Source organism: Chiloscyllium punctatum, chromosome 34 (assembly GCF_047496795.1).
Source record: "Chiloscyllium punctatum isolate Juve2018m chromosome 34, sChiPun1.3, whole genome shotgun sequence".
Lineage (NCBI taxonomy): Eukaryota > Metazoa > Chordata > Chondrichthyes > Orectolobiformes > Hemiscylliidae > Chiloscyllium > Chiloscyllium punctatum.
In genome coordinates this window covers 44,317,902-44,337,478 of record NC_092772.1, presented here as the reverse complement: position 1 = coordinate 44,337,478, position 19,577 = coordinate 44,317,902, and the positions used below count along the sequence as shown (strand labels likewise).

Sequence of the window (19,577 nt, the reverse complement as noted above, 5' to 3'; positions counted from 1 at the left end):
AGTTGGGATAATGTTGGGATAAAGAAAAAATGGCATCACTTCTGCAACTGTGATATATTTATGGAAATGGAATAACAATAGAATTGTTCGCGGGTTGTTTCTGACCAGTGCAGACTCAATGGGCTGAAAGAATATTAACTCTGCTGTCTCTTCACACACACTGCTAGACCTGCTGCATTTTTCCAGCTATTTCTGTTATTGTGTATGGAAGTCATTTATTAGATTAGATTCTCTACAGTGTGGAAACAGGCCCTTCGGCCCAACAAGCCCACACCGCCCCTCTGAAGAGAAACCCACCCAAACCCATTCCCCTACCCTGTATTTACCCCTGACTAACACACCTAACACTATGGGCAATTTAGCATGGCCAATTCACCTGACCTGCACTTCTTTGGATTGTGGGAGGAAACTGGAGCACCCGGAGGAAACCCACGCAGACACGGGGAGAATGTGCAAACTCCACACAGACAGGCAGGAATTGAACCCAGGACCCTGGTGCTGTGAGGCACCGTACAGCCACAATTGATTTATTGTGTCTATGTATGGGATAATGGAGTAATTCTGTCCTTTGCAGTTATTAGTAAACAAAATGAAAGTGCGATTTGTTCTTTATTTTTGTTAAACCTCTTCATTTCTGTGAGTGCAGTTTCATTCTATGTCTGTATTTAACAACTATCTCACGTAAGTTTGTTGAATCTATGTCATAGCAGAATTGCTGTTTTAAACCTTGTTTGTTACTTTAAAAATGCTCTTAATAAATGTCGATTTGATTCATTGGCTGAGTATATATCATGGATGAGGATTCAGTCTTCCCCCTTCAAAGTATCAATGGGCTATAAATGCCTAAACTTATTGGAAATGGGTTGGTCTGCATTATGAATGGAAGGAAATCAAACAATAAACTTGCATTTCCCTTCATGGTGTTTGACCCTTGGTTTGAACATACCTCTCTGGAAATTGAGCTCAATGTGAGTCTGATTCAATCTGTGCAGTATCAATGGGAAGGACATTCTCCACTCTGGTAGTTGTAACATACTTCTGTTTGTTAGAAGGTGCTGGTCACACTTGGCTTTGTATCAAAGAAACACGAGATTGTCTTCACCCTTCAATTATTTGCCTGGAGGAAGACAGAGTTATCAACATCACCTAAGTCTGACAATATCTAACTGATCAATGTAGTATTCAGTTAATAATCAGGATTAGATTAGATTAGATTACTTAGTGTGGAAACAGGCCCTTCGGCCCAACAAGTCCACACCGCCCCGCCGAAGCGCAACACCCATACCCCTACATTTACCCCTTACCTAATACTATGGGCAATTTAGCATGGCCAATTCACCTGCCCTGCACATCTTTGGACTGTGGAAGGAAACCGGAGCACCCGGAGGAAGCCCATGCAGACACGGGGAGAACGTGCAAACTCCACACAGACAGTCGCCCAAGGCTGGAATCGAACCTGGGGCTCTGGCGCTGTGAGGCAGCAGTGCTAACCACTGAGCCACCATGCCGCCCCATTAATCATTAGGATTGCTTATTTAAAGGCAGCAATTTGAACAGATTCCACCCTTGCCCTGAACTGCTTTTGGTCTGGAGATTTAAAAATAATTATTCCATCCAATTAAGGAAGATCCAGAAACAAACCAACACCCGTACTGCTCCATGATTGTGATTACCCGACGTTAAGTGGCTACGTGGAAATGAGTTTCGGCATTGATACATACCAGTCAGTTCCCATTTGGTGAATATGCGAGTCTGCATATCCAATTGTGCCTGTCAGTATATGCATTGTGCATGTGTCCTCTCTGGTGGCATATTCACATAGCAGAGACTGATAGGTGCACATTCATAACACTCGTGTCCACATATTAGAAACTAACAGAGACCGATTGAGAAATTTATTTACATATTGACACAATGATCACGCCTTGACTGTTTCTGGGATGTAGATATGTGAGTTTAGTTACCAATCTACTTATGTTAGTTTTTACCATGTGCAATCATCAATGTGTCCCTGTCAATTTCTGCTCTGTGAATATGAGAGTGTAGTTATCAATCTGAACCTGTCAGTTTCTGCTATGTGAAACGGTAAATTTGTACCTGTCAGTCTCTGATATGTGAATGAGTGGTTGTATTTACCAATCTGTCCCTGTCAGTTTCTGATGTGCAAAACAGTTAGTAAGTTTGCAGATGACACCAAAATTGGAGGTGTAGTGGACCGAGAAGAGGGTTACCTCAGATTACAAGTGGAGTCATAAGTAGATAGGATAGTGAAGGTGGTGTTTGGTATGCTTTCCTTTATTGGTCAGAGTATTGAGTACAGGAGTCGGGATGTCATGTTGTGGCTGTACAGGACATTGGTTAGGCCACTGTTGAAATATTGCGTGCAATTCTGGTCTCTTTCGTATTGGAACAATTTTGTGAAACTTGAAAGGGTTCAGAAAAGATTTACAAGGATGTTGCCAGGGTTGGAGGATCTGAGCTACAGGGAGAGGCTGAACAGGCTGGGGCTGTTTTCCCTGGAGAGTCGGAGGCTGAGGGGTGACTTTATAGAGGTTTACAAAATTATAAGGGGCATGGATAGGATAAATAGACAAAGTATTTTCCCTGGTGTCGGGGAGTCCAGAACTAGAGGGCATAGGTTTAGGGTGAGAGGGGAAAGATATAAACGAGACGTAAGGGGCAACTTTTTCACACAGAGGGTGGTACGTGTATGGAATGAGCTGCCAGAGGATGTTGTGGAGGCTGGTACAATTGCAACATTTAAGAGGCATTTGGATTGGTATATGAATAGGAAGGATTTGGAGGGATATGGGATACCTGGTCTTGCATGGACGGGTTGGACCGAAGGGTCTTTTTCCATGCTGTACATCTCTATGACTCTATGTCTGAGAGCGCAGGTATCAATCTCTACCTGTCAGTTTCTGCTTTACAGGTGAGTGTTGTTACTAACCTACAGTTTCTGTTCTGTGTATCTGAGAATGTAGTTACTAATTTGTACCTGTCAGTTTCAGGTTTGTGAATGAGAGAGTGGAGTTCTCAACCTGTATTTTTTGGACTCTGCTGTGTGAATACGTCAATATAGTTATCAACCTGTTCTCGTCAATTTGTTTTAAGTGGATATGTGAATGTAGCAGTCAATCTCTCCCTATCAGATTTGACTATGTCAATATGTGATTGTGGCTGTCTATTGATGCCTGTCAGTTTCTGCTCTGTCAATATCAGCACCGTTATCAATTTTTTACCTGTCAGATTCTGTCAATATGTGACCATAGTTATCAAATTGTACATATCAGTTTATACTGTCTGAAAGAATGAGTGTTATTTTTCATGTCTTCCTTTCAGATTCTGCTATGTGCGTGTGACTAATGCATCAATCCATTTCTGGATTTGTGAATGTGTAAATGCATTTATTGTATGCTACCTGTAATTATTTTTGGTCTGGGAATGCAGGAGTCATTATTCGTATCTACCTGGCAGTTTCTTCTATTTGAACATGTGAGTTTAGTTATAAATCTGTCTCGTCAGAGTTTGCTGCATGAATTGTGTAAATGAGTTCACAATCTATACCTGTCAGTTTCACCGAAGTGAACGTGTCAGGCTAGTTATCAATTTATACCAAGGGGGGAGTGGGGTTGGGGGAGGATTGGTAGTTTGGTGCACTGACCACTATACCACTAAAGTCAGAAGACACCTCCTCCTACTGCCCCCTCCACCATGACCTTGATACGTTCCTATACCCCCGGTCCAGACATTCTCCACATGTGTTCAGGACACCACCCACGCCCTCCACCTCCTTCAAGACTTTTATTTCCCTAGTCCCCAATGCCTCATCTTCACCATGGACATCCAGTCCCTCTACACCTCCATCTGCTATGTCCAAGGCCTCTAAACCCTCCGTTTCTTCCTCACCTGACGTCCCCACCAGTATCCTTCCACTGACACTAATTCGTTTGGCTGAACCCTCAATAATTTCTCCTTTGAATCCTCCCACTTCTTCCAGCTGAAAGGAGTGATCATGAGCACCCGCATGGGCCCCAGCTATACCTGTCTCTTTGTTGGTTACCAGGAACAGTCCATCTTTCATAGTTACGACGGCATCAATCCCCACCTTCTCCTCCGCTACATTGATGACTGATTCTGCACCACCTTGTGCTCCCATGAGGAGGTTGAGCAGTTCATCAACTTCCACCCCGACCTTAAGTTCACCTAGACCATTTCAGACACCTCCCTCCCTTTCCTGGACCTCTCCATTTCCATCAACAGTGACCAATTCAACACTGACATCTTCAACAAACCCACTGACTCCTACAGCAGCCGGGACTACACCTCCTCCCACCCTATCTCCTGTATTCCCAATTCCTCCGCCTCTGCAGTATCTGCTCCCAGGAGGACCAATTCCACCACAAAACACACCAGATGGCCTCCTTCTTTAAAGACTGCAATTTCCCCTCCCATACAGTTGAATATGTTTTCCAGCGCATCTCATCCACATCCTGCACCTCTACCATTGAATCCCACCCCTCCAACCACAACAAGGACGTGACCCCCCTACCCCCCCGGTCTTCACCATCTACCCCATCATCCTCCACCATTTCCACCACCTACAAACACATCCCGCCACCACAGATATATTTCCCTCCCTACCCCATTTGCTTTCCGTAAAGACCATTCCCTCCATGACTCCCTCATAAGGTCCACTCCCCCTACAACCCACCCTCCCATCCCGGCACCTTCCCCTGCCACTGTAGAAATTGCAAAACCTGTGCCCACACCTCCTCCCTCACCTCCATCCAAGGCCCCAAAGGAGCCTTCCACATCCATCAAAGTTTCACGTGCACATCCACTAATATAATTTATTGTATCCGTTGCTCCCGATGTGGTCTCCTCTACATTGGGGAGACTGGATGCCTACTCACAAAGCACTTTGGAGAACAGCTCCGGGACAGTCGCACCCACCAACCCCACCGCCCTGTGGCCGAACACTTAAACTCCCCCTCCCATTCCGCCGAGGTCATGCAGGTCCTGGACCTCCTCCATCGCCACTCCCTCACCACCCAAAGCTTGGAAGAAGAGCATTTCATCTTCCGCCTCGGGACCCATCAACCCCACAGCAACAATATGGATTTTACCAGTTTCCTCATTTCCCCTCCCCCCACCTTATCCCAGTTCCAACCCTCCAACTTGGCACTGTCCTCATGACCTGTCCTACCTGTCCATCTTCCTTCCCACCTATCCTCTCTACTCTCCTCTCTGACCTATCACCATTACCCCCACTTCCATCTGCCTATCGCACTCTTAGCTGCCTTCCCTCCAGCCTCACCCCCCTCCCATTTACCTCACCACTCCCTCAGCTCACAGCCTTATTCCTGATGAAGGGCTATTTCCCGGAACTTTGATTCCCCTGCTCCTCAGATATTGCCTGATCTGCTGTGCTTTTCCAGCACCACACTCTCGACTCTAATCTCCAGCATCTGCAGTCCTCACTTTCCCCTAATCAATTTATAACTGTCGGATTTGGCTATGTCAATACGTGAGTGTGGTTATCTATCTATGCCTGTCAGCTTCTGCTCCGTGAATATGAGAGTGTAGTTAACCAACTGTAGCTGTCAGTTGATGCAATGTTGCTGTGTGATTTTGTAATGTGTCTCAGGGACAGTGTGTGTACTTTGGACATATTCTAAATGAGTCCGTGTGTATGTATGCATTTTCTCTCTTTTTTTAATCAGACGTTGGCACACAATGTGTGCTTGGAAGTCACTTGATTATTATATCTATGTGAGTCACATAAGAACAAGGAGGAGTAGACCATCCAGCCCTTCGAGCCTGTTCTGCCCTTCAATAAGATCACGGCTGATCTCTTCGTGTCTTCAACTCCACTTACCCATCCTCCCATTATAACCCTTAATTCCTTTACTGTTCAAAAAATGATTGATCTTTGTTTTAAAAAACACTTACTGTGGAAGCCTCAACTACTTCCCTGGGCAGAGAATTCCACAGATTCACAACCCTCTGGGGGAAGAAGTTCCTTCTTAATCCAGTGCTAAATCTGCTCCCCCTAATTTTGAGGCTCTGCCCTCTTATCCTAGTTTAACCCACCAGTGGAAATATCCCCTCTTCTTCTATCATATCTATTCCATTCATAATTTAACATGCTTCTATAAGATTCCCCCTCATTCTTCTAAATTCCAATGAATATAATCCCACACTGGCACTGGAGTATGTCCAATGGAGATTCACACGGATGATCCCTGGAATGGTAGGCCTAATATACGATGAACAGCTCGGGATCCTGGGACTGTATTCATTAGAGTTTAGAAGGTTAAGTGGAGATCTAATAGAAACTTACAAGATAACGCATGGCTTAGAAAGACTGGATGCTGGGAATTTGTTTCCAATAGGTGGGGAGACTAGGACCCCCTTAGAATTAGAGGGGGTCAATTTAGAATGGAAATGAGGAGACATTTCTTCAGCCAGAGAGTGGTGGGCCTGTGGAATTCATTGCCGCGGAGCGCAGTGGAGGCCGGGACATTAGATGTCTTCAAGGCAGAGATTGATAACTTCTTCATCTCACAAGGAATTAAGGGATATGGGGAGAAGGGCTTTTGACAGAAATGTCAAATTTTCCTGCTGCTCAGATGCTGCCTGACCTGCTGTGCTTTCCCAGCACCATGCTAATCTTGACTCTGATCTTCAGCATCTGCAGTCCTCACTTTCGCCGAGTTGAAATGTCCATCAGCCATGATTAAATGGCAGAGTAGACACGATGGGCCAAATGGCCTTACTTCCACTCCTATGTCTTATGGCATTATGGAGACAGCAATGGGGGAGCTCTCCTCACGTCAACATTTCTTTTTTGTTGAAATAAATCTTTGTGTTCAGATCCCAATCACCCAACACTCAGAGTGAGTTTAACATTGCTGCTGTCACTCTCTGTTCAATGTCAATGATATCAAGCTGCTTCCTCAAGCAGAGCATGTGTGACTATGCGCCACTCCCCCCTGCCCACAACCCCGAGACGGGTGTTCCTGCCCAGAGGAGCGCACATGTGAGGCTCTCCCCTGCCCCAGATAGGGGTGTTCCTGTCTAGAGGAGCACATGCATGACCCTGCCCTGGCCCCCAGCATCCCACCCACCCCCCAAGATGCATAGCGTTACAGGTAATGTATTAGCATAGATAGAGGAATGTTTAACTAGCAGGAAGCAAAGAATGGGAATAAATGAGTGCTTTTCTGGTTAGCAGTCAGTGACTAGTGATGTGCCTCAGGGATCAGTGTTGGGACCAAATTTATTCACAATTTACATAGATCATTTTGAGTTGGGGACCAGGTGTAGTATGTCAAAGTTTGCAGATGACACTAAGATGAGTGATAGAGCAAAGTGTGCAGAGGACTGTGAAACTTTGGAAAGGGACATGGCTTCAGTGAGTGGGCAAAGGTCATTCATTTTGGTAGGAATAACAGTAAAAAAGACGATTGAATGTGAAAAAATTGCAGCATGCTGCTGGGCAGAGGGGCCTGGGTGTCCTTATGCATAAATCACAGAAGATTGATCTGCAGGTACAACAAGTAATTTAGGAAGGCAAATGGAATTATGTCCTTCATTGATGAAGTGACTGAGTTTAAAAGCAGGGAGGTTTTGTCACAGATGTATAGGGTGCTGTTGACACCACACTTGAAGTACTGTGTGCAGTTTTGCTCTCCTTACTTCAGAGAGGATAGACTGGACTAGAGAGGGTAAAGAGGATTGTCATAAGGTTGATTCTGGAGGTGTGGCGCCCAAAACTGGACACAATATTCCAAATGGGGCCTAACTAGAGTATTATAAAGTCTCAGTAACAAATTGCTGCTTGTATATTCCAACCCTCTTGAGTTAAATGACAACATTACGTTTGCTTTCTTAATAGCGGACTCAACCTGCAAGTTAACCTTTAGAGAATCCTGGACTAGCACTCCCAGATCCCTTTGTACTTTGGCTTTATGAATTTTCTCATCATTTAGAAAATAGTCCATGCTTGTATTCTTTTTTCCAAAGTGCAAGACCTCACATTTGCTCATGTTGAATTTCATCAGCCATTTCCTGGACCACACACCTAAATTGTCTAAATCTTTCTGCAGCCTCCTCACCTCCTCAGTACTATCTGCCTGTCCACCTAATGTCGTATCATTGATGTACTTCGACAGAATGCCTCCAGTCCCTTCATCCAGATCATTAATATATAAAGTGAACACTACGGCCCCAACAATAAACCCTGTGGGACACCACTTGCAACCAGCTGCCATTCTGAAAAAGAACCTTTTACCCAAACTCTTTGCCTTCTATCAGACAGCCAATTCTCAATCCATGCCAGTAGCTCACCTCCAATACCATGGGCCCTCAGCTTATTCAGCAGCCTCCCCTGAGGCACCTTACCAACGGCCTTTTGGAAGCCTAGATAGATAACATTCAGTGGGTTTACCCCCTGGTCTTACCTACTTATTAACTCTTCAAAGAACTCTAAAAGGTTTGTCAGGCACAACCTCCCCTTATTAAATCCATGCTGACCTGTTCTAATCCAACCCTGCACTTCCAAGAATTTAGAAATCTCATCATTAATGATGGATTCTGGAATTTTTCCAACACCAGAGGTTAGGCTAATCGGCCTCTCATTTTCCATTTTTTGTCTTGGTCCTTTCTTGAATAAGGGGATTACAACTGTGATTTTCCAATCATCCGGGACTTTCCCTGACTCCAGTGATTTTCGAAAGATCACAACCAATTTCTCCGTTATTTCCTCAGCCACCTCCCTCAGAACCTGAGAATGTAGTCCATCGGGGCCAGGAGATTTATCAAATTTTAGACCTTTTAGCTTTTCTAGCGCTTTCTCTTTTGTAACGGTTACCATACTCAACTCTGCCCCCGACTCTCCTTAATTGTTGGGATATTACTCACGTCTTCCACTGTGAAGACTGACGCAAAGTACTTATTAAGTTTTTCAGCTATTTCCTTATCTCCCAGCACGAACCTTCCTGCATCAATTTGGAGCGACCCAATGTCTACTTTTGCCTCTCATTTGTTTCCTATGCATTGAAAGAATCTTTTACTATTATTTCTAATATTACTGGCTAGCCTTGAGAGGGAAAAGTGAGGACTGTGGATCAGAGTCGAGAGTGTGGTGCTGAAAATGCACAGCAGATCAGGCAGCATCCGGAGACCAGGAGTTTTGGGCGTAAGCCCTTTATCAGGAATGACCCTCGTGGGCTGCAGGGTGGGGATTGAGAGATAAATGGGAAGGGGTGAGGCTGGGAGGAGGAGGCTGAGAAAGCCATAGGTAGATGATGGTGAGGGAGAAGGTGATAGGTTGGGCTTGGAGGTGAAGAGGATAGATGGAACCCCCAAAAGGATCCTTCTGCATTCGACAGAAATTTACCTGTACCTCTACCAATGTCATCTCCTGTTCCCATTGCACCTGGTGTGATCTCCTCTACATCGGGGAGAGAGGGCTTCTTCTTGCGGATCGTTTCAGAGAACATTTCTAGGACACCTGCACCCACCAACCCCACTGCCCCATGGCTGAACACTTCAACTCCCACTGCCACTCCATCAAGGGCCTCTTCCACTGCCAAACCGTTACCACCTGATGCCTAGAGGAAGAACGCCTCCTATTCCACCTTGGGACCCTGCAACCACACGGCATGAATGTGGATTTCAACAATTTCCTCATTTCCCCTCACCCCCCACATTATCCCAGTCCCAAGCCTCCAACTTGGCACTGCCCTCCTGACCTGTCCATCACCATTCTCCATCCAACCGCTCCACCCCTCCACGACCTATCACCTTCTCCCTCACCTTCATCGACCTATCGCTTTCTCAGCTACCTTACCCCCAACTCCACCCCTTCCCATTTATATCTCAGCTCCCCCCTAAGGCCTACAAACCTCATTCCTGATGAAGGGCTCATGCTTGAAACGTCGAATCTCCTGCTCCTGATGCTGCCTGATCTGCTGTGCATTTTCTGATTTTGCCTTCTATCTTTCAAACTGCAGACCGAACTCGACCATATTATAGTGGCTGCCTCCTAAATGTTCCCTTACTTTAAGATCTTTTCTAAAGTCTGGCTCATTACATAGCACTAAGTTCAGAATAGCCTGCTCCCTTGTGGGCTCCATCACATGCTGTTCCAAAAAGCTATCCTGTAAGCATTCCATGAATTCCCTTTCTTTGAATCCACCAGCAACATTGAATCCACCAGTCTACCTGTGTATTGAAGTCCCCCATGATCACCATGACCTTGCCTTTCTGACATGCCGTATCTATTTCTTGGTACATCTTTCGCTCGTGATTCTGACCACTGTTAGGAGGTCTGTACATAACTCCCATTATGGTTTTTTTTGCCCTTGTGGTTCCTCAACTCCACCCACACAGACTCCACATCCTCTGACCCAATGTCATTCAGTGCCGTAGATTTAATTTCAATCTTAACTCAAGGTAGCCCCACCCCCTCTGCCCACCTCCCTGTCTTTTTGATGTTATAAATCCTTGGATGTTTAACTGCCCATCCTGAAGCCCCTGCAACCACGTCTCTGTGATGCCTACCACATCATAATCATTCGCATTGATTTGTGCTGTTAATTCATCTACTTTGTTACAAATACTACAAACATTCAGGCAAAGTGCTAACTTTCTTATCATTATTAGAGATATTGGAAATCCTAAGATGTCCTAAGTTATTGCTGCATTGCTGGTCTGCCTCGAGCTGAAACCCACCTGCACACAAGTTATTTTGCTGTTTATCTTTCCATTTAACTCCACACTCCCTCTCGCTTTTCCTTTCCCCCACCTCAGAAGATTAAAGTTCTCCTGACCATCCTATTTATCCTTTTCACTAGAACACTGGTTCCAGATCGGTCCCATCGGTACAGATCCCCCCCCGGTTCCAAAACTGATGCCAATGCCCCATGAAACCCCTCTTTCCCACACCAATCCCTTAGCCATGTGTTTACTTCCCTAACTTCCTTATCTCTGTGCCAGTTGGCACGTGGCTCGGGCAGTAATCAGGTGATTATGACCCTTGAGGACCTGTACTTCTATTTCTTTCCTAGCACTTGATAATCCCCAAACAGGTCCTCCACTCGAGCTTTGCCTACACTGTTAGTCCTGACATGGACCATAACAACTGGATCCTTCCCCTCCCGCTCCAATATCCTTTCAAGCCGGTCAGAGATGCCCTGCACCCTGGCACCAGGCAGGCAACACACCATGCGGGACTCCCGATACGGCTTGCAATCTGTCCCTTAATTATAGAATCCTCTATGATAACTACTTGTCTTTTTGCATTCCCCCCCCCCCCCCCTTGAATGGCCTTCTGCACCATGGTGCCATGGTCAGCTGGGTCATCCTGTCCATAGCCCTTTCCTTCATCCGTACAGGGAGCAAGAATCTCATAACTGCTGGACAAGGTCAAGGACTGAGGCTCCTCCACTTCTGAACTCAGGATCCCCCTGCATGCCTCACATACAGTCACGCCCTGTTTGTCCCTGATCACTAAGTGAATTTGAATTACTTAATCTACTGGGTGTGACTGCCTCCTGAAACAAAGTGCCCAGGTACCTCTCCCCCTCCTGGATGTGTCGCAGTGTTTGAAGCTCAAATTCCAGATCATCAATTCTGATCCAGGACCTACACTTGCTGCAGATGTGGTCACTGCCATTCACAATGGGATCAGCCAGCTCCCACATCATACAGCTACAGCACTTCACCTGTCCATCCATCTCTACTTATTTAATTAATTTGTACAAATTTATGAGTTAAATAATTTCTAGTACTTCTCTGCTACAGTCTTATTCAATTAATCTTTTAATCAATCACACGATACACAAGAAATATAAATTGAAAAGCCTTACCTTAACAACACACGAGAGTCCTTGTTGGTCAGAGCTGCCTCTGGAACAGAAATGGAGGGCTCTGCTCGTCGAGCTAGGTTTTTTTGAAACTTTAAGTGGTGACTCACCTTTCTGTTGGCCCCCCAATATATTCACACAAAGAACAACTTTCAATAACAATTGTGGCCTTCTGCCATCTGCTGGCTGAATGGGAGCAGTGCAAGGCGGGAACTGTTGTTCAGCCTGATTTTAAACTGCAGTGAATAACTTCAGTTAGACAAAAAAAAACTGCAGATGCTGGGAATGCAAACTAGACAAGCAGGAGGTTGGAGGAACGCAGCAAGCCAGGCGGCATCAGGAGGTGAACAAGGCAACGGTTTAGGTAGAACCCTTCTTCAGGAGGAGGGGTGGAGATGATGGGAGCTGCAGTTAAAGGTGTGGGGTGGGGGAGGAATGAGGGAATGATAACATTGGCATGGTGCTGAAAGGTTACAATGATTGCAAGATGTTATGATAATCAAATTTAAAGCTCGAAAGTCTCTGCTGCACAGTCATTCTAACAGAGCTGTAAATCAGAGATGGTAGCAAAGTGTTGACCAGTGCAGCTTGTCCAGCTGTGAACGGGACAGGGATGTGATGGAAACCGCTCAGCAGGGTTAGAGGATCAGACACAGTCACAGAGGGAGGGAAATCCCCTGTCTAGAGACGGGAGAGGGGGAAGTGAACTCAGAAAGAGTTTGTGGCTGTGAGGGGGATCCAATGGGAATGGGTATTGAAACTGTCCTTTCAGATGAATGGAGACGTTGTCGAAATGTGTTTCCCCAGATTCAGTCACAAATCAGGCTTTCTCCCATCCTCATCAGCATTGCTGATGCTGCCAATCGAGGAAAAAAACAGCTTCTTTTTATATTCATCTGTGGGACGTGGGCATCGCTGTCTGGGCAGCCTTGATACCCCATCCCTATTTGTCCTTGAGAAGGTGGTGGTGAGCTGCCTTCTTGAATCACTGCAGACCCCTTGCTGTGGGTTGTCCCAGAATGCATTAGGGGGGGAGTTCCAGGATTTTGACCCAATGACTGTGAAGGAACGGTGGTATATTTCCAAGTCAGGATGGCGAGTGGCTTGGAGGGGAACTTGTAGCTGATGGTAGCTGTGGGCGGCACGGTGGCACAGTGGTTAGCACTGTTGCCTCATAGCGCCAGAGACCCAGGTTCAATTCCCGCCTCAGGCGACTGACTGTGTGGAGTTTGCACATTCTCCCCGTGTCTGCATGGGTTTCCTCCGGGTGCTCTGGTTTCCTCCCACAGTCCAAAGATGTGCAGGTCAGGTGAATTGACCATGTTAAATTGCCCGTAGTGTTAGGTAAAGGGGTAAACGTAGGGGTATGGATGGGTTGTGCTTCGGCGGGGCTGTGTGGACTTGTTGGGCCGAAAGGCCTGTTTCCACACTGTAAGTAATCTAATCTAAAAAAAAATGGTGTTCCCAAGTACCTGCTGCCCTTGTCCTTCTAGGTGGAAGTGGTCATGGGTTTGCAAGGTGTTGTCCAAGGATCTTGTATATAGTACATACTGCTGCTACTGAGTCCCAGAGGTGGAGGGATTGATTGTTTGTAGATGTAGTGCCAGTCAAGCGGGTTGCTTTGTCCTGGATGGTCCTGGTTTCAGTGATGGTAATACCGTTGAATGTCAAGGGGCGGTGGTTAGTGTGTCTCTTATTGGTGATGGTCATTGTCTGGCATTTGTATAGCACAAATGTTATTTGCCACTAGTCGGATCAAGCCTGGACTTGTCCAGATCTTGTTGCATTTGAGCATGGACTGCTTCTGTATCTGAGGAGTCACAAATGGCGCTGAACACTATGCAAGTATCGACGAACATCTCCAGTTCTGACTTTTGACAGATGGAAGGTGATTGTTGAAGCAGTTGAAGTTTGTTGGGCCGAGGACACTATCCTGAAGGACTCCTGCAGAGATGTCCTGGAGCTGAGATGACTGACCCTCCACAACCATGACCATCTTCCTTTGTGCCAAGTATGACTCGAACCAGCGGAGTGTTACCCCCTCGATACCCATTGATTCCAGTTTTGCCAGGGTTTCTTGATGCCATACTTGGGCAAATGCAGACTTTCACTCTGACCTCCCCTCTGGAATTCAGCTCTTTTGCCCATGTTTGAACCAAGGTTGTGATGAGATCAGGAGATGAGTGACCCTGATGAGTGACCCACCCTGAAACTGGGTGTCACTGAGCAGGTACTGCTTGATAGCCCTGTTGGTGACCCCTTCCATCACTTTACTGATAATGGAGAGTAGACTGATTGGACAGTAATTGGACGGGTCGGATTTGTCCTGCTTTTTGTTTACAGGGCATGCCTGGGCCATTTTCCACATTGTCGGGTCGATGCCAGTGTTGGAACTGTACTGGAAGAGCTTGACCAAGGGAGCAGCAACTTCTGGAGCACACGTCTTCAATACTATTGCTGGAATGTGATCAAGGCCCATTGCCTTTGCAGTATCCAGTGCCTCCAGCCCTTTCTTAATATCACGTGGAGTGAATCGAATTGACTGGAGACTGGTATCTCTGATGCTGAGGAACACTGGAGGAGCCCGAGATGGACCATCCACTCGGCGTGTCCAACTGACGATTGCTGCGAATGTATCAGCCTTATCTTTTGCGCTGATGTGCTGGGCTCTTCCATCATTGAGGATGGGGCTATTTGTGGAGCCTCCTCCTCCTCCAGTGAGTTGTTTAATTATCCACCACCATTCACCACTGGATGTGGAAGGACTGCAGAGCTTAAATCTGACCTGTTGGTTGTGGGATCAGTTAGCTCTGTTCTATCACTTGCTATTATGCTGTTTACCACAGAAGTAGTCCTGTTTGGTAGCTTCATCAGGTTGATACCTCATTTTTAGTAATGCTAGATGCTGCTCCTAGCATTCCCTCCTGCACTCTCCATTGAACCAGGCTTGAAGGTAATGGTTGAGTGGGGGATATACCAGGCCATGAGGTTACAGATTGTGCTGGAGTAAAGTCCTGCTGCTGTTGATGGCCCACAGTGCCTCATGGATGCCCGGGCTTGAGCTACTAGATTGGTTCGAAGTCTGTCCCATTTAGCACGGTGATAGTGTCTCACAACACAGGGCAGGTTATTCTCAATGTGAAGGTGGGACTTTGTTAACACAAGGTCAGTGCAGTGGTGACTTTTACCTGTACTGTCATGGACAGATGCTTCTGCAGACGGCAGTATGTTTTGCCCTCTTGTTGGTTCCTTCACTACCTATCACAGACCCAGTCCAACAGTGAAATCCTCTTGGACCTGAACAATTCGATCAGTAATGTTGCTGCCGAGCCACTCTTGGTGGTGGACACTGAAATCCCCCAGCCAGAGTACATCTTACACCCTTGCCACCTTCAGGGCTTCATCCAAGTGTTGTTCAACATGGAGGAGTACTGATTCATCAGCCGAAGGAGGAGGGTACGTGGTAACCAGTAAGGGATTTCCTTGCCCATGTTTAACCTGATGCCATGAGACCTCATGGGGTCCAGCGTCAATGTCAAGGACTCCCAGGGTAACTCCCTCCCGACAATATCCCACTGTAACGCCAGCTCTGCTGGGTCTATACCGGTGGGACAGGATATATCCAGGGATGGTAATGGTTGTGTGTGGGGCATTACCTGTAAGATATGATTCTGTAAGAATGACTATGTCAGGCTGTTGCTTGACTAGTCTGTGAGACAGTTCTCTCAATTTCAGCACTAGCCCCCAGATGTTGGTAAGGAGGACTTTGCATGGTTGACTGGGCTGTTTGTGCTTTTGCTGTTGTCTTTTCCTGTTCCAAGGTCGATGCCAGGTGGTCTGTCTGGTTTCATTTCTTTGTTGTGACTTTCTAGCGTTTGATACAACTGAGTGTCTTGCCGACCAGATATCCTAAACTAATCTAATTCCATTTGCCAGCACTTGGCCCATATCCCTGTAAACCCACTGACAATTTCTTTCAGGAAACACGGCTCTGCCTGGTCAACGTTTCATTGTGAATCACATTAATGTCAAGAGGACTACAATATAAAAGCAGGATGTACTTCTAAGGCTTTATAAGGCTCTGGTCAGACCACATTTGGAGCATTCAGAGCAATTTTGGGCCCCATATCCATGGAGCAGGCCCAGAGGATGTTCACGAAAATGGTCAATGGAATAAAAGGCTGAACAAATGAAGAACGTTTGGGTTTATACTAGATGCAGGTTAGAAGGATGAGGGGGGATTTGATAGAAACTTACAGAATACTGAATGGCCTGGACAGAGTAGATTTTGGGAAGATATTTTCATTCACAGGAGAGATGAAGATCCATGGGCACAGACTTAGACTAAAGGGAAAACCTTTTAGAATGGAGATAAGGGGAAACTTCTTCAGCCAGAGAGTGGTGAATCTCTGAAATTCGTTATCACAGAAGGCTGTGGAGGCCAGGTCATCAAATGTATTTAAGATGTGGAGGAGCCAGTGTTGGTCTGGAGTGGACAAAGCTAAAAATCACACAACACAAGCACTAGCTATCAGAGCACTGCTCCATCACAACCACCTGATGAAGGAGCGGTGCTCCAAAAGCTAGTGCTTCCAAATAAACCTGTTGGACTATAACCTGGTGTTGTGTGTTTTTTAACTGAGTATATTTAAAACAGGGACAGATTGGTCTCTTTGGCAATCAAGACCCTAAGGTCAGAGCGAGAAAGCAAGAAAGTGGGGTTGAAAAACCTATCAGCCATGATTAAATGGCAATGCAGACTAATGGGCTGAACAGCCTAATTTCTGCTCCTTCGTTTTATGGCTGGTTCTCAAGTTTAAAAAAAAGCTAAATTACAAAAAGCAGACAGACGTTTTATGAAGATGATATTTGTAATCTAAAAGCAAATTTAAAAAGTACTGATGGATTCTTCTTTGTAAAACTTCCCCTTTTTTGTACACATTGGCAGGTTTCCAAATTGGGAAGAAAGCGGTTGATGATTCAGTGCCGGGATTTTCCACCCTCCCTCTCCGTGCCCCCTCCGGATTGGGCAATGAAGCAGATATCTAATTGGCTACTGAAACAACATTAGGAAACGCTGAACAATGTGACCAATCAGCAACGGCCGCCCCACCATTCCTCCCGAAGGTATAACGGGGCGCAATGTGGGCGGATTGGAGTATTCTCGGTGACAGTGTTTCTGGGACTGGGGGGGCTATGTCTGGAAGAGGAAAGGGCGGATTGAGATCGAGCACCAAGGTGAAGTCTCAGTCATCCCAGGCTAGCCTGCATTTTCACAGGCAGTCTGTTACATGCTAAGACCTGGCAGTTCTCCTCCCAACAGTTCAATTTTCCTCTAGTCTTATATCCCAGTGCATCGGATTGTGTCATTGGCTTTTAAGTTTGACAATATACTCAATGCAAACCTGATTGGAAATTGTGATTTATTTTTTTTGGGGGGGCATCGAATTTGAATTAGTTTTCATCTCCAGGCAACAAGCTAACCAAGGTGTTTGACCAAGTGTTACATACATTGTTGGCTTATTGAGAACACTTGGTGCTGTGTCTGATAGATCTGCTGCTTTTAACTCTCTTAAAGTACACCCACATCTTCATAACATAATTGATCATCCTTGTGGGAAAAGATCTGTCACCCTGCCAGCCTGGTCTACAAAAGCAAAATTGGCCAAAGTTACCAAAAAGCACCCAGAATGCCTCAGCAGGGGCCAAGCAGGCTGACAAGCCAAACTAAGCAGCACTCGCAGACAAGCTGCCATTTACAATGTCAGAGCAACACAGTTATCCCAAAGCCCCGAGGGCAGTTTCACAACCCAGCAATACCAAAGCCACACAAAGAACTGGTCAGACCGAGAGGTATTAGCAAGAGCATTGCTCCCAGGGTAAGACAAGGAAGCACCTCACCACTTCAGAGGAGACACTAACACCTACCTGTGAAGAGGAATGGAACCGGCGATACTGTCAGGATGTTGCATTGTGTGAAGGAACAGGACATTCATCCAATAGCTGTTTCCCAATTAGCATCTTTGTCACTAGATTACTCTGTTTCCAGATACATTGTATTTTCCCAATTTCTTAATCAGCCTTATTGTGCAGCATTATTTTAAAAAACTGGTCTCATCCTCAGCTCTGGGAAGAGATAGTCTGATCTGCCTGTATAGACTGTCAGTCTGTGTCAGCCTGGTCAGTTTCTCTTCCAGTGATATCGCTTGTAATAAACTGTTTGTCAGTTTCACTTCAAACTGTGCTTTGTGATCTCTAACGTATTGGGCAAATGGGGTGACGTGGTGGCTCAGTGGTTAGCACTGCTGCCTCACAGCACCAGGGGTCCCAAGTTCGATTCCAGCCTCAGGTGACTCTCTGTGTGGAGATTGCACATTCTCCCCGTGTCTGCGTGGGTTTCCTCCGGGTGCTCCGGTTTCCTCCCACAGTCCAAAGATGTGCAGGTCAGGGTGAATTGGCCATAGTGTTAGGTGCATTAGTCAGAGGGAAATGGGGGTCTGGGTGGGTTACTCTTCGAAGGGTCGGTGTGGACTGGTTGGGCTGAAGGGCCTGTTTCCACACTGTAGGGAATCTAATCAAATTTCTCCGACAATTTGTGGGAAGCACGGTGGCACAGTGGTTAGCCCTGCTGCCTCACAGCGCCAGAGACCCAGGTTCAATTCCCACTTCAGGCGACTGACTGTGTGGAGTTTGCACATTCTCCCCGTCTCTGCGTGGGTTTCCTCCGGGTGCTCTGGTTTCCTCCCACAGTCCAAAAATGTGCAGGTTAGGTGAATTGGCCATGTTAAATTGCCCGTACTGTTAGGTGAAGGGATAAATGTAGGGGAAGGGGTCTGGGTGGGTTGCGCTTCAGCCGGTCGGTGTGAACTTGTTGGGTTGAAGGGCCTGTTTCCACACTGTAATGTAATCTAATCCTCGTGATTCTCTATCAGGAAGTCCATTGCCTTTCCATCTGTTTCTGTTTATGAGACAGTTTGCATGATGTCCATGGAAACATTGGATCTTCTAGTCATTTTCATCAGTGTGATACTGAATGATACTTTCATTTCATTTTCCATTTCATTCTTTTGAGAGCCTACTGGGTGCAGGTTCCTTATATAGTTGACTGATGTCACTCTTGATTTGACTGTTGGATGCAATGTCTCCTTCCCATGTGACCATTTGTGATGATTTGCTGTCAGATGTTTAAAGCACAAGAACTGCAACTAATTGTTGAAGGAGGGCTTCCTCACTCCTGACATTGCCAAAGGAATTAGCAGTTTTGTTTAAATATGAAGCTCAGCAAATAATCAACAAGGTGCAAAGGGGCTCTTGGTCAAGTGAAGGTCTTCTTTTTTCATCTGCATGTGTAGAATACCTCTGGTTTTACAGTGTCTGGGTCATTTGGCTCCCTTTTGTTTTAACTTGTTTAAATTTTTGACAGCCAGATTGATGGCAGTGATCTTTAGAATCTGCATGGGATTCTGCAGTGTGACTTTAAGAGGTGTATTTTGTCTTGGCTTCTTTTAGGATAAAGACTTAATGAGAGGTATCCGGCAGGCTGTGATAGCAGAAATTGCTTATGAGGCCTTGGGTTCTATTTTAAAGTTGGAACAATAGAAGCAGCCTGGATGGGTGTGGTCAGCTTTCACAGAGCAGGATGTCTCGGCTTTTTTTTCGCTTTTAGATTCAGCAGAAGCTGCTGGAGTTTTGAAGAAGTTG

The 19,577-nt window shown here is 46.0% G+C and overlaps 1 protein-coding gene and 1 long non-coding RNA gene across 10 annotated transcripts in view; one reads left to right on the top strand and one right to left on the bottom strand.

The window, feature by feature from the left end:
- Positions 1–12,308, bottom strand: part of LOC140458803 (scavenger receptor cysteine-rich domain-containing protein DMBT1-like) — a 144,196-nt gene extending 131,888 nt beyond the window's left edge. For 7 of the 9 annotated variants that reach the window (XM_072553447.1, XM_072553448.1, XM_072553445.1 and 4 more), the window contains exons 1-2: positions 11,880–12,308; positions 947–1,117 (exon numbers count right to left, since the gene is read on the bottom strand). The gene's annotated coding sequence lies outside the window, so the exon portion shown is untranslated. The remainder of the gene's footprint in view (positions 1–946; positions 1,118–11,879) is intronic. The other 2 variants (XR_011953704.1, XR_011953705.1) reach the window with 1 other exon arrangement.
- Positions 12,082–18,115, top strand: LOC140458806 (uncharacterized). The gene is made up of 2 exons (XR_011953711.1): positions 12,082–12,240; positions 16,825–18,115. It is a non-coding gene; the product is annotated as an uncharacterized lncRNA (long non-coding RNA).
- The last annotated feature ends 1,462 nt before the right edge of the window (positions 18,116–19,577 follow it).